The 14,596-nt window shown below is 35.4% G+C and overlaps 1 protein-coding gene across 4 annotated transcripts in view; it reads right to left on the bottom strand.

Moving 5' to 3' along the window:
- Positions 1-14,596, bottom strand: part of CDC14A (cell division cycle 14A) — a 179,987-nt gene that overhangs the window by 49,333 nt on the left and 116,058 nt on the right. The window lies entirely within an intron of this gene.

The following is a 14,596-nucleotide window of genomic DNA, read 5'->3' as shown; positions in this document are numbered from 1 at the left end:
TTAGCATATCACAGAGTCACTTAATTTTTCTAGCCATAAAATACGTATTAGAAACACCTTTTTAAACATTTCTTTTAAAATTTTATACTAGCTGCAAAAATATGTATTGGAAACACCTTTTTAAACATTTCTTCCTTTGGAGAAAACTTTATAAAACCATGAAATAGCCTCCCTTATACTTGGCATCTTCAAAAATTCTTGTTTCAGCCGGGTGCAGTGGCTCATGCCTGTAATCCCAACACATTAGGAGGCTGAGGAGGGTGGATCACTTGGGGTCAGGAGTTCAAGAATAGCCTGACCAACATGGTGAAATCCTATCTCTACTAAAAATACAAAATTAGCCATTTATGGTGGCATATGCCTGTAATCCCAGCTATTTGGGAGGCTGAGGCAAGAGAATCACTTGAAACCGGGAGGCAGAGGTTGCAGAGAGATTGCACTGCACCACTGCACTCCAGCCTAGGCAACAAGAGCAAAACTCTATCTCAGGAAAAAAAAAAATCTTGTTTTAATTTTTTTATACCTACAGACTTTCTACTTCATGCAGTTAGCATAACTCCTTATCCGATACTTGAATTATTTTTATTTTAAGTCTGGCTGGGATACATGTGCAGGACATGCAGGTTTGTTACATACGTAAACGTGTGCCATGGTGGTTTGCTGCTCCTATCAACCCAACACCTAGGTATTAAAACTGGCATGCCTTAGCTACTAATTCTGATTGATGCTTGAATCGTATAGCCTCCAAATAGTGGTGAACAAATTGCAGAGTCCTTGACACAGAATGAACAATTCAGAAAATAACTATTAAATTCATAAATGAATGTGTTGGACCTCAGGCCAAAACTCCCGTTTATAAAGAGCTACTATGAAAAGAAACAGAAGATTCAGCTCTGTCATAAACAGTGAGAAATTCAGATAAATGAAACACACAGGAAGGACAGGATATAAGGAGGAAAGACTGAATCCTTGTCTCTCAAGAAGGGATTTCTAGTTTAGGATAAGAAAAGCAAACAACTGAAGTTCAATATTATATACACTACGATCAGGATTTGCACAAGACCTTGGGAAAAGCGGCCCCGTACTCAATCTGAAAAAAATCAAAGAGAAGTTCCCCAACATTCCAGAAGTATCTGGAAAGATGAGCAGGGCTTACCCAGCAAAGAGTATTGCCAAGCAAAGAAAACAATGTGGGCTGAAAAAATAGTGATATCAAAGAAAATAGCATGTTTATGAACACAAATTGTTTAATTTGGCTGAAGCAGAGGCTATGAGAGATGGACCCTGCATGCCATCCTAAGGAAATTAAATTAGATCCCAAAAATAAAGGAAGATCTTTTAAGCGTCTTTAGAAACAAAAAACAAAGTGGAAACAGAGGAGAGGAAGGACCTAAGAGGCTAGTTGAAAAAAAAATTCCAACTCCAAAAGAAGTTATAAAATGAAAATTCTGATGCTGCTGCCAACCTAAAGATGAAAATTACAAAGTGACAACTTTCACTTGCTTGGTTTGAAAGACGCAATCTGTCCCATCTCTGGAAAGACTTGATTTGAACCTGAATATTAAAGATGAATAAGGTGTCAGAGCTGATCTGTGTGTTGCTAAGCAATGCTGTACGCAAGTGCTTCTTGAGAAAAGCAGCACTTCACGCAAATTCCTTTTTATTGACAATGCAAACCACGCTAGCTTTTATTGTGGTGTCTATTACTCCCTAAAAGCCTCATCTCAAACAAAAGAAGTAAAACACCTATTTTTAAGTATTTAGTATTTAAAAATCAAATCTTATGAAGTTAACACACCAGCTCGGAGTATATTCTCCAAGAATATAGTGCATTTTCTAAGACAGCATGAAATTTACTGAGCCTCTCCTAATAGGACATGTGCTTTAAAATGACAGGAAGAGATGTGTCCTGGTTTGGACAGAGCCTGAAGAAGTATAGCCAGTGCTGGGGTCATTGTTTTCAGCCAGGTCCTGGCCCTGGATTAGTCGGGTTTAGGCCAGCCAGCTCTTATAGGACATAAGAAAATAACTAAATAACTTGGCTTATTGTGACCCAAGTTATAGTGGATTCTGATACTGAGCCTTCACAGGTCTTTTTTTAAATATGCTTTTAGTATTTCTCTAATCAAGTTGATTGCACTGTTATAGTGAATATTCCTAGTTTTGAGTCCAGAACACAATGGAAGTCATTGTGCAGCTGCTTCTGTTTGTGGCTGACCTGTCCTCCTTCACTTCATTAAGTCTAGCCTGATCCCATCTCCACACCAATCTAACTCTTTATCTTCATCACTTCTTACATCCTGGACACATTTTCCCAAAAAACCCAACCCTGACCCCAAAGTCCATCCAAAGCCATTATTTGGTCACTTCAAATAGAAACGTAACCTACTAACTCAGCCTAGACCTACTCTAGACATTGAGTACCAATCTGCTCTATGTACTTTCTATTCCATTAGCCCAGAGCTGTTATGGAAACAGAGACAGTTCCTGGCCTAAAGAAGTGAGCTAACAGCATGGTCTAACTTGATATCAAAGGAAGACAGGTGGGAAGCAGTAACCAAGATGCAGGGCGTGGGAAGGCGATAGGTATTAAAGGAGTTCTTCAAATGCTGCAGTACAAGTGGAACATTCACTAGGAAGATGTTTAGAGATTCTGAAGGTATAAGGGAAGGCAGTTGATTGTGAAACATATAAGAAAATGAAGCTAGAAGGAAAAAACTGAGGAAGGCGATTCTCCAAAGGATTCAACTAGCTAAATCTAGTTTAGGTGTAGAACCCTAAATCAGAAGCTAGATGATTAGTGTGTCGCCCCAAAATGCAAACTTCATAACTAAACCAAACACACTGCTGCTTTCCTTTTTACTGCTTACAGTACTTTTCTCTCCCATCTCTAACCCTTTTCATATAGTTTTATTCAGAGCACACGAAACAAATCAAACGAAAACCATTCATGGTAAGGACACAGAGAAACTGGACCCCTCATGCATCGTTGGTGGGAATGAAAAATGGTACAGCTGCTGTGGAAAACGGTTTCACAGTTCCTCAGAAAGTTAAACACAGAATTATCACATGCTCCAGCAACTCCACTTCTAGGTATATGCCCAAAATCACTGAAACAAGGGATTCAAACAGACACTTGTGTAGAATTTTCCTAATAGTTGCATCATTCGCAATAACCAAAAGGTAGAAATAACTCAAATGCCCATCAACAAACAAACAGATAAATAAAATGGGACATATAGATACAATGGAATATTATTCAGCCTCAAAAAGAAATTCTGATACATACTATAACATGGATGAACAATGAAAATATGCTAAGTAAAATAAGCCAGACACAAAAGGACAAATGTTGAATGATTCCATTTACATGAGGTAGCTAGAACAGGCAAATTCATAATGTCAGAAAGTAGAATAGAGGTTTCCAGGGACTTGGGTGGGGAATGGAGATATGGGGATCTATTGTTTATTGGGTACAAAGTTTCTGCTTGCAATGATGAAAACATTCTGGAAATAGTGGTGATAGCTGCACAACATTGTGAACATATGTAAAGTCACTGAGTTATACACATAAAAATGGTTACAATTGTGAGGTTTATGTTATACATATGTTTTACCATAATAAAACATTAAAAATTCAGTCTTCTATCTAGAGGAATAACTGGCACGAGTATTTAATAATAAATTTCTGATGCAACCACTGCCAAATATTCTGATACATATTTAATTATCCTTAATACTTGAACCCATATTAGGATTTTACTTGCTTAATCAGTAGTTTCAGTGTCAACTGGCAGTCAACAAATGGGTCAGATAATGCAGCAGTAAATGTTGAAGAGAAAATTGGAAACTACCATAACTGAGTGTTACTATGAAAATGTCATTTTCAATAAACAGTACAAACTCAAACCTACACAGTGTGCCTGTAATTCTAATCAATAAAACACAGTATCTTGTTTTGTTAAATTCTGATTTGTATAGTATTTCAGATTACAATTTCTGTATTTTAGGAAACACAAAATTTTAAATCCTTAAAACAGATAATTTAAAAAGTTTAGCCTATATTCCTTGACCTACTGCATGCATCTAAAAGAAAACCAGAAAAGGAAATAGTACAGGTATGCAAAGGCATACAGAGTGATATAATGGACTACAGAGACTCACAGAAGGTGAGGTGAAGGGCAAGAGAGATTTTAAAACTACATATTGGGTACAATGTACACTACTCAGGTGATGGATGCATTAAAATCTTGGAGTTCATACTATACAATTCATCCATGTAACCAAAAACCACTTGTATCCCACAAGCTATTGAAATTTTAAAAATACTTTTTTTAAAAAAAGGAAATGGTAGAAGTCAATCTCATCTAAAACACAAACCATTATTGTTAGACTTTTTCAAGCATTTTTCCATTTCCTAAACAGATGTTTCTCATCTTATTTTTGGTAATTCCTGAAATAAAAAAGCAATGGTTGAACTATTAATTTCTGATCTAGCTCAATCCAATTGTGAAACTTACCAAATGCTATCAGCACCAAATTAAGATGTAGCCTAAGTTGATATCTACAGAGTAAGGATGGGCCAAACACCCTTGTTATTGAATGTGGTTCAAGGACCAGCAGCATCGCATCACCTGGGAGCCTATCAGAAACGCTGATTCTCAGGTCTCACCTCAGACTCGCCGAATCAGAAACTGCACTGAACAAGATCCCCAAATGATTCCTAGGCACTTTCATGTTTGAGAGTCACTGAAGACAATGAAAGGCTTGCAACAAAGTTAGAATGCTGCAAATATCCAACTCAGTAGAAGCTGACAAAAACACCTATGGTAATAAAGTAGAACAGGGGAATTTTTTATTTATGGATTTAAGAATGAAAAAGAGTTCAACCATAATATTGTGCTTCTTAAAGATAACCTTGTTCAAAATGGAAGTTCTGCTTTACAGAGACAAAACTTCCTGTAGGAGCCAGATTTAGGCTATATGTGAGTTCTCTGTGTCTCAGGAAGAAATGTAAAATAAAAACAATGGCATATTGGGCCCCATAAGTAAAGGATCTCTGTGAGTGGAAAATCCCCATGGGACCCCAACACTAGTCCCTCAGTGATCCCTTTATAATGAACGAAGGCTTTAACAGAACATGATCCCCGAGGTCAGGGGATCCTCACAGATAATGATACCCAAGGTCAGGGGAACATTCACACAGTAAATCTTTAATAAATAGAATCAACCAAATTGTAAAAGCAGCCTGACTCCACCTTTATACTTCTAAAGGTTGTCTCTGAGAAGGTTGAGTCCAGACTTGGCTCGATAACAAAAAGATGTAATTTTGCATCATTTTAAGAACCTTGAATATGTTTGATAGAAGACACATCTGGGGTTCAAAATGGTATTTTTGGTTTAAGAACTTCAGCTTTAAACAGAAAACACCTGCTGGTTGTTTTGCAAATAGAGAGCTTTATTTAAATCCTTTAAAAGTTTAAATATAAAATTTCAGACTGTAACAAAGGAGAGGTCGGGCAATACGTAAATTCATCAACAACTCAAAAGGATGCTAATAAACATCTCTCTTACCGCCAGTGAATAGGAGGACTGCTTGTTTAAGACACGGCAGTCAAACACCTGGACATATTTTGGTCCTCAAGGACTAGGAGGATATGACAAACCAGCCTTTCTACAGTCAGAGATCTGGAATTAACATTATCTAAAAGGCACTGATTAACTTTTCACCTTCAAAAGAATACAATCACTTTAACTTGTTCAGTCATTTTTGACAGGTGAAAACCTAACAGAGAATGATTTTACCCTCTTATTTCTTGCTTAATGAACACGTTACTTATTCATGCTTTTGCGTCATCATTGACTTCATACTCTACGTCTCTCTGATCATTAGTCTTCAAAGCCTTGTATTTTTTTTCTTGAAATGTCCCTGGTACCCATCTCTAACTCTGCAGTCCAACTTCTATCCTCTTTTGTTAAGTCCCTGTCTCCCTGAGATGGATGATAATAGTCTCCTTTTTAGCCTCTCTGATTCCAATCTCCAACCACCCAATTCATCTTACACATTGTTGCAACCCAAGCTTCCTTAAATAACACTTAAGTCACACAACTCCTCTATACTCCCTTATTCATCACACTTTCTAATTTGGAGTATTCTTCCCAATAAGTAAAATTTAAAATCATATATATATATATACATTTTTTTTTAACAGAAATATAACAAGACCCTGAAAAACAGAAAGCAAAAAGGCAGATTTGTTGGAACCTTGAGACCTAAGTAACGAAGTGGTAGTGAGCTCCCTGGGTTTTCTTTTTGCCTTATATTGCCCAGTCTTAGGGGTGAAGAAGATAATAATCCAAAAATTCCAACAAAGCTGACCTGTGGGTGGGGGAGGGTTGTGTGGGGTTTTTTTTTTGTTTTTTTGGTTTTTTTTTTGAGACGGAGTCTTACTCTGTCGCCTAGGCTGGAGCATGGTGGGGCGATCTCGGCTCACTGCAACCTCCGCCTCCTGGGTTCAATTAATTGCCTCAGCCTCCGAAGTAGCTGGGATTACAGGCACATGATACGATGCCCAGCTAATTTTTGTACTTTTAGCAGAGACGAGGTTTTACCATGTTGGCCAGGCTGGTCTAGAACTCTTGACCTCGTGTGATCCACCAGCGTCAGCCTCTTAAAGTGCTCGGATTACAGGCGTGAGCCAACACACCCAGCCAGAGCTGATTTTTTTAAAGCTTCAATAAAAGCCTGCTCTCTCTAGTCAAAGGAACAAGAAAAGGTTATCCTAGTAAGACAGAAAATGTTTCAACAACAACTGTCTCCAGCCAAATCCCACAGAAAAAAGACTGTGGCCCTAACCCTGCCAGCCAGCAAGGACAGAGAGGATGCTAGATTTCCACCCTGCCAGGCCGTGTAGGCAGGCACCCCTATATCCTTCATCAGTCACTCATCAGAGAAGTGTCAAAGAAGGCTAAGTTGGGAGTCAGGTAATGAGATCCCCCAGTTTCGGCCCTAATCGTCACTAAGGTATTATGGTGGATGGAACCTGGAAGTCCACCTCAACCAGCAGTGACCAGCAACCCTCTCCTATCAGCTGGAGTGGTGTCACAGGGGGCCTAGTGGAGAGAGAAGACTTTCACCAACACCCTTCAGTAAGGTGACCCCTATCACAGTGTCAGTGCAGACCAGATGGGGAAGCCAGAACTCCCACTTCCATCCACCAGCAACAAGAACCTCCTTAACCTTGGACATCAACAGAGGCTGAGTGCAGAATCCAGATTTCTGCCTCCACCTGGTAGCAGCAACATGGCACCCTCCTGCCCCCCAACCCAACTGCCACCACCTTCCCCTTCTGGAGCAGTGTAAGAAGCCAGATACAACAGAAGGTTTAAGTAAGATCCAGGGTCGCACAACACACTAGGAAAATGTCCAGGTTGACATTTTTTGACATTGACATTGACTGAATGAAAAGAGATGATTGCTAAATGCCAACACCAAGATAAGAGATGTTAAAATAATTTGACAAAGATTTAAAAGCAGCCATGATAAGAATGGCTTAACAAACAATTACAAAGACACATGAAACAACTGACAAAATAGGAAGTTTCAGCAAAGAAATAAAGAAGAACCAAATAGAAAGTTTAGAATAGTAAATAACCAAAATGTAAAATTCAGTGAGTAGGTTAAATGGCAGAATGGAGAGAAGAGAGAATTTGTGAAGTGGAAGATAGAATAATAGAAACTACCCAATCTGAACAACTAAGAGAAAATAAACTAAAATTAAAATGATGAAGAGAGTCCCAGAGAGCTGTGGGACTATAACAAAAAATGAACACCCATGTCAACAGAGTTCCAGAAGGAGAGGAGAACGAGGACAAGGCTGAGAAAGCACTTAATAAATAATAGCTGAAAACCTTCAAATTTGACAAGACACAAACCTAAACATTCAAGAAGCTGAGTAAACCTCATAAAGGGTAATTCCAATGAAATCCACACCTAGAAGCACTGCCAAAATACTGAGAAAAAAATATTGAAAGCAATGAGAAAGAAATGACGCCATACTTATGGGAGCAGGACATTTCAAATGGCAGCAGATTCTCATGAGAAATCATGGAGGACAGAAGAAAGTGGCACAATTATCAAATGATGAAAGAAAAAAACTGTCAACCCATAGGGGCCAGAATCCGGTGAAAATATCTTTCAAACGTGAAAGAGAAAGCAAAACATTCTCAGATGAAAGAAAATGAAAAGGATTTGTTGCCAGCAAATCTACTCTGAAAGAATCACTAAAGGAAGTCCTCAGAACAGAAAGGAAATAACAAGAGAAGGAATCGTAGACACTAGGAAGGAAGGAAGATCCCCATAACCAATAATATGGGTCAATACGATACACTCTTTCTTCTTAAGTGTCTAAACGATGTTTGACAGTTGAGGAAACATTTTAACACTGTCTGCGGTGGTTCTATTTATTGATAAAATAAGACAATTATAAATGAAGGAAGTAAAGGGACATAAAGAAAGGTAGCATTTTTATATCTCACTCAAACTGGTAAAATGACATTTTAAACTGTGATAAATTTTTAGTTATATATTTAAAAAAAATACACACACAAACGCAAAGAGATATGCTCAAAACCACTGTAGATAAAATGGAGTCCTAAAAAAATATTCAATACACAGGAAAACAGAAAAAAAGAAAATAGAAACAAAAACAGAGAGAATAAACAGAATACAAAAAAATAAAATGACAATTAAGCCCCAACATACCAATAATTACATTAAATGTAATGGTCTAAATATAACAGCTAAAAGCAGAAATTGACTGAGTGGATTTAAAACCATGCCTCAACTATATATTGTCTATAAAAAACTCACATCAAAGAAAATAACCTAGGCAAGTTGAAAATCAAAGGATATAAAAAGAAATAGCATGCAAACATTAATCAAGGAAAACCAGGAGTGGCTATATTAGTATCAGAGAACTGTAAAACTTTAGAGATAGAAAGGTACATAATATAATGATAAAAGAGTTAATCCATCAAGAAAAAACAGCAATCCTAAACATATAATAAGTTACAGAGCTGCAAGTACATGTAGCAAAGACTGATAGAATCAAAAGGAAAAATAGACAAATTCACAATTACAGTCGAAGCCTGCAAAACGTCTCTGATTGAAGGAACAACTAGAAAGACAATCAGCAAGGATTCAATGATTCAACAACCATCTACCAAGAGAATCAAACTGGTATATTTATATAACACTCCATCCAACAACAGTAGAATATACATTCTTTTCAAGTAACCATGGAACATATGCCAAGATAGAACATATTGTAGGACATAAAACAACCTCAACATATTTAAAAGAATTGAATTCATGCAGAGTATGTTATCTGATCACAATGGAATCAAATTAAAAATCAAGTAACAGAAAGATAAGTAAGATAAGTGTTAGTCTCCAAACGCTTGGAAACTAAACAACACACTTCAAAATAATCCATAGATCAAAAAGCTGTCTCAGGGAAATAAAAAAACACATTGAAACTGAATGAAAATGAAAATAAAACATATCAAAATTTGTGGGACAAAGCTAAGAGAGAAATGTGTAGCACTAAATGTATACCTCAGAAAAGAATTAAAGTCTCAAATCAATAATCTAAGCTCCCACTTCGAGATCCTACAAAGAGAAGAGCAAAATAAACCCAGAGCAAGCAGAAGGAAATAATAAATACAAAAACATGAATCAATGAAATTAAAAGCAAACAAAAATATAAGGAGAAAAATCAATGAAACAAAGAGCTGAGTCTTTGAAAAGATCAATAAAATTGTCAAACTTCTTGAGAGACTGACAAAGGGGAAAAAAATACACAAATTACTAACATCAGAAATGAAGCCAAGAAAATCACTACAGACCCTGCAAACGTAAAGGAATAATAATAAAAAAAAACTCTACAAATGTAAATTTGACAATTTAGATGAAATGGACTAATTCCTCAAAAAACAAACTACCATAACTCACCCAATATGAAATGGATTATTTGAATTGCCTTATATCTATTAAGGAAATTGAATTTATAATTTAAAAACTCCCAAAAAAGAAATACTCAGGTTCAGATAATTTCACTGGAGAATTCTATCAAGCATTTTAAGAATTCACACCAGTTTTCACAATTTCTTCCAACAAACAGAATAGAGAACGATTCCCAATTCCTGACACAAAACCCAGACAAAAACAGTACAAAAAAAGAAAACTACAAACCAATGTTACTTATGAATATGGACACAAAAATTTTTCACACACAGAATTCAGCAACATATAAAAAGAATTACACACCACGACCAAGTGAGGTTTATTCCAGGGACATAAGCCTCCTTTGATATACAAAAAACAGTTGATGTAATCTAACATAATAACAGTGTAAAGAAGAAAATCATATGATTATATCAATCAATGCAGAAGAAGTATTTGACAAGACTCAACACCCATTCATGATAAAAACTCTCAGAAACATAGAAATAGAGGGGAACCGCCTCAAGTTGAAAAGGAACATCTATAGAAAACCTCAATTAACATACTTAATCCAGGTGAATACCTAGATGCTTTCCTCTCAAGATTGGGAGCACGACAAGGATGTCTGCACTTACCACTCTTACTTATCACAGTGCTGGAAGTTTTAGCCTGTCCAACAAGGGAAGAAAAGGAAATATAAGGTATACATATTAGAAAGAAAATAAAAATGTCCTATTTGTGGATGAAAAAGCAATCCCCAAGAATTTGCACGTACGTACACATACATGCACACAAAACTCCTAGGTTTCAGGAAACAAAATAAACATAGAAAAACCCATTGTATTGCTACATACTAGCAATGAACATGTGGACATCAAAAGTAAAAATATAAATACCATTTATAATTGCTTTAAAAAAAAAAAACTACTTAGGTGTAAATCTAACAAAAAAAAAAAAGGACTTGCATCCAGAAAACCACACAATGCTGATGAAAGAAATCAAAGAAGGTCTAAATAAATGAAAAGACACATTACGGTTATGGATTAGAAGACTCAACAATAGTAAAGATTTCAATTCTCCTCAAATTGATATTAGAGAATTAACATACTTCCTATCAAAATCCCAGCAACATTATCTGTAGATATAGACAGGCTTATTCTAAAATTTATATGAAAAGGAAAAGAAAGTGGAATTGCTAAGAATATTTTGTTAAAGAAAGAGAAAGCAGAAGGAATCACTCTTCCAATGTTAAGGCTCACCATATAGGTTCAGTAATCAAGAGAGTGCAGTATTGAAGGAAGGAGAGACACACAGATCAATGGAACAGAATAGAGAACAAAAAAATCGATCAACACAAACATAACCAAATGATTTCTGATGCTGCTATAGAAATAATTCAGTGGAGAAATTGACTTTTCAGCAAAAATGGTACTGAAGAAACTGGACATCCATAGGCCAAAAAAAAAGAAACTTGACCTAAGTCTCACACCTTATGAAATAAACAAAAAAACCTCAAAATCCATCGTAGACTTAAATGTGAATGTAAAACTATGAACTTTTCAGAAAAAAATATGAGAAATCATTGAGTCCAGGGCTAAACAAAGAGTCTTAGACAATATCAAGAAGAGAAAAGTGATAAAAGGGATTTCATCAAACTTTAAAACTTTTATTCTGTAAAAGACCCTATTAAGAGGATGAAAAGACAAGTTATAGATTGAAAAAAAAACTTGAAAAACACTTATCAAAGGACTAGTATCTAGAATATACGAAGATCAACATTAGTCATCAAGAAAAAGCAAATTAAAACTATAAAGCAAGTTACCACTTAAAAACATCTAATGGCTTAAGTTTAAAAGGCTGACAAACCATTGCTGATGAGGACATAAACAGGCATATCTACTTTGGAAAACTGTTTAATAATTCTAATGCTGAATGAACGTATACCCAATTATTCCATTCACAGGTATATCTCTAAAAGATAGGTGTACCAAAAACTATGAAATAGCTAATGAGGCTGAATCGCTTTTCATATGTTTATTGGCCATTTGTACATTCTCTTCTACCTTTTCGTGTTTCTTACACATTTTTTATCAGATTGTTCGTCTTTCTGTTGTTGATTTGCAGGAGTCTAAGTATTCTGGATACAAGTACAATGCCCATTATATGCGATGCAAATATTCTGCTACTCTTGTGCTTTTCATCTTCATTCTCTTCATAGTGTCTTACATGAAGAGAATTTTACAATTTCAACTCAGTTATAGGTAATGTTTTCTGTGTACTGCTTAAGATATATTTGTTAATTTCAAAGTAATGATGTTGGACATCTTTTCATATACATATATTATCTTTTATGAGATATCTGGCCAAGTCTTTTGCCTATTTAAAAAATTAGTTTTTAAAATTGTTTATTTATAGTTTTTAATATATGTGTAAAGTCTTTTGTCATATATATACTGCATGTCTTTTAATTAGCAGATTTTTTAAATTTTGCTAGAAATTTTTAAACATTGACTGTATCCTGCAACCTTACTAATTTCACTTTTTAGTTCTAAGTTTCCTTTATTTTTTTTATTGCACTGGTTAAGATTTCCAGTATATTAGAAGTAGTGAGAGTAGACACCCTTGTTTTGTTCCTGATCTTACAGGAAAAGCATCACCATTAAATATAATTTTAGCTGTAGAGTTTTCATAGATTATTTTTATCTGAATGAGGAAATTTTCTGCTATTTCTAGTTTATTGAAAGTTTCTATTAAAAATGGGTACTAAACTTTTTCAAATTTTGTATACATTGAGATAATCATATAATTTTTCTCCTTTTTGTGTTAATGTGGTGGTGAATTATACCGATTTTCTAATATTGAGCCATGATGGTGATGATGTACTATCTTTTTTATATAGCTGGATTTGATATGCAATGTTTGTTTAGGAACTCAGTGTTTATGACCATGAGGAATATTCACCATCTGTATATCATTGTGGAAGAGTTTCTGTTCAAATCATTTACCTATTTGATATTAAGTTGTTTTCTTGAGTTTTGAGAGTTCTTAATATACAGCTTAAGTATCTACAAATTTAAAAGCCTTTCTTCAGCCTAAAGTGCCTGACAGGCAGTAATTTTAAGAGATTGATTAAATGGCTTAAAAAACTAGGCTTAGTAGTATTTGGTTTTTTTAACCTAAGACCATTTATTCAACTTTAATAATTAGTATAACGAGAACCTGGCAGATACATGGTACAAAGATCCAGGCTACAGGCACATAAAATGCAAAACAGAGAAATAGAGGAAGACTATGGCTGAGAATTTAATCAAGAACTAAGCTCCAAAATAATAGAATTATTTGTACCTCATAGGTAAAAACAGAGAAATCCCTGTCTTTTTAATGATTCTGTTTTTGCATATTTTTTCTAATGCATTCATTATACCTCTGTATCATTCTTTCAAGCTAAAGTATAACTGCTCATTTTTTAGCACTTCTTTTCTTAATCAGTTATTACCTATAGGATTGGCAACTAAATAATTCCTCAGCAGGCTCAAATCCTCTTAATCATTTCAGATGCTAAGAGTTTACTTATGGCATCTTTCTGTGAAATTCATTATCATTTCTTAAATGAATTCACACATGATCATGATTATTTAAATTGGAAAGGAATAATTACATGAAAAAGAATGCTATTCAAAAGAGAGCCATGGGCTGGGCATAGTGGCTCACACTTGTAATTCCCACACTTTGGGAACTCGAGGTAGGAGGATTGCTTGAGCCCAGGAGTTCAAAACCAGCCTGGGCAACATAGTGAGACCCTCGTCTCTACAAAAAATAAAAAAATTAAAGTTAATATAAAATAAAGAGTGAACCCAGCATAAAAAGAAAAAGATGAAGTTTCCGTAAAAGATATCACTACTGGATATTTTAGAGCTGGACCTAGATCAACCATTACTAATTTCATCTCATTTTATTAATGAGTACATTGAGGTAAGTTCTAACATTCTAAGAAGAGAGGATTGTGTCCTACAGGTTAAATCTCTCCATCTCTTGAGCTGAGGCTGGACAAAAAGCTAATGAATAGGTATGTGAATAAATGAATGAATGAATAATTATTCTAAATAATGGTCATAAAGCTAGTTAGTGGCAGAGCCAGAACTAAAACCCAGTTCTCCTCCCTTTTTCTTCTCTGGTAACTTCTTGGGTATATTCATAAGTTGTACCTACATTAGCAGTTTAGTTAGTTGTCAGGAGAGCAGCAGTCTTACCAAAATCACTGAGTGACCTTAATTGTGTTTTTTTTTTCCATTATACTTTAAGACATGCAAACAAAAGAAAAGAATGAAAAGTGCCAAGTGGGATGACATAAGAAAATTGCACTGTAGCCAGATCACACGTAGAAAATGACAGAAAAAGGGTAGGCAGAGATGGCTCTGTGATTTTCTTCTCACTCTCACCTGATCTAAGAGATATAAAAGGTACAAAGTTAGAATGCATTAGCTGTCAAATCAACAATATTCTATTAGAGGCACACATTTCTCTTAATAATGCAGCCATTTTATAACCACAGGCTGATGTGGTCCACAACCAGGAGAACAAGAGGTGGAA

This window comes from Aotus nancymaae, unplaced genomic scaffold (genome assembly GCF_030222135.1).
Source record: "Aotus nancymaae isolate 86718 unplaced genomic scaffold, 86718_ANA_hifiasm-v0.15.2.pri h1tg000117l, whole genome shotgun sequence".
NCBI classification, from domain to species: Eukaryota; Metazoa; Chordata; class Mammalia; order Primates; family Aotidae; genus Aotus; species Aotus nancymaae.
The sequence above is the reverse complement of the archived record's forward strand: the minus strand, read 5'-3'. Positions and strand labels throughout refer to the sequence as shown.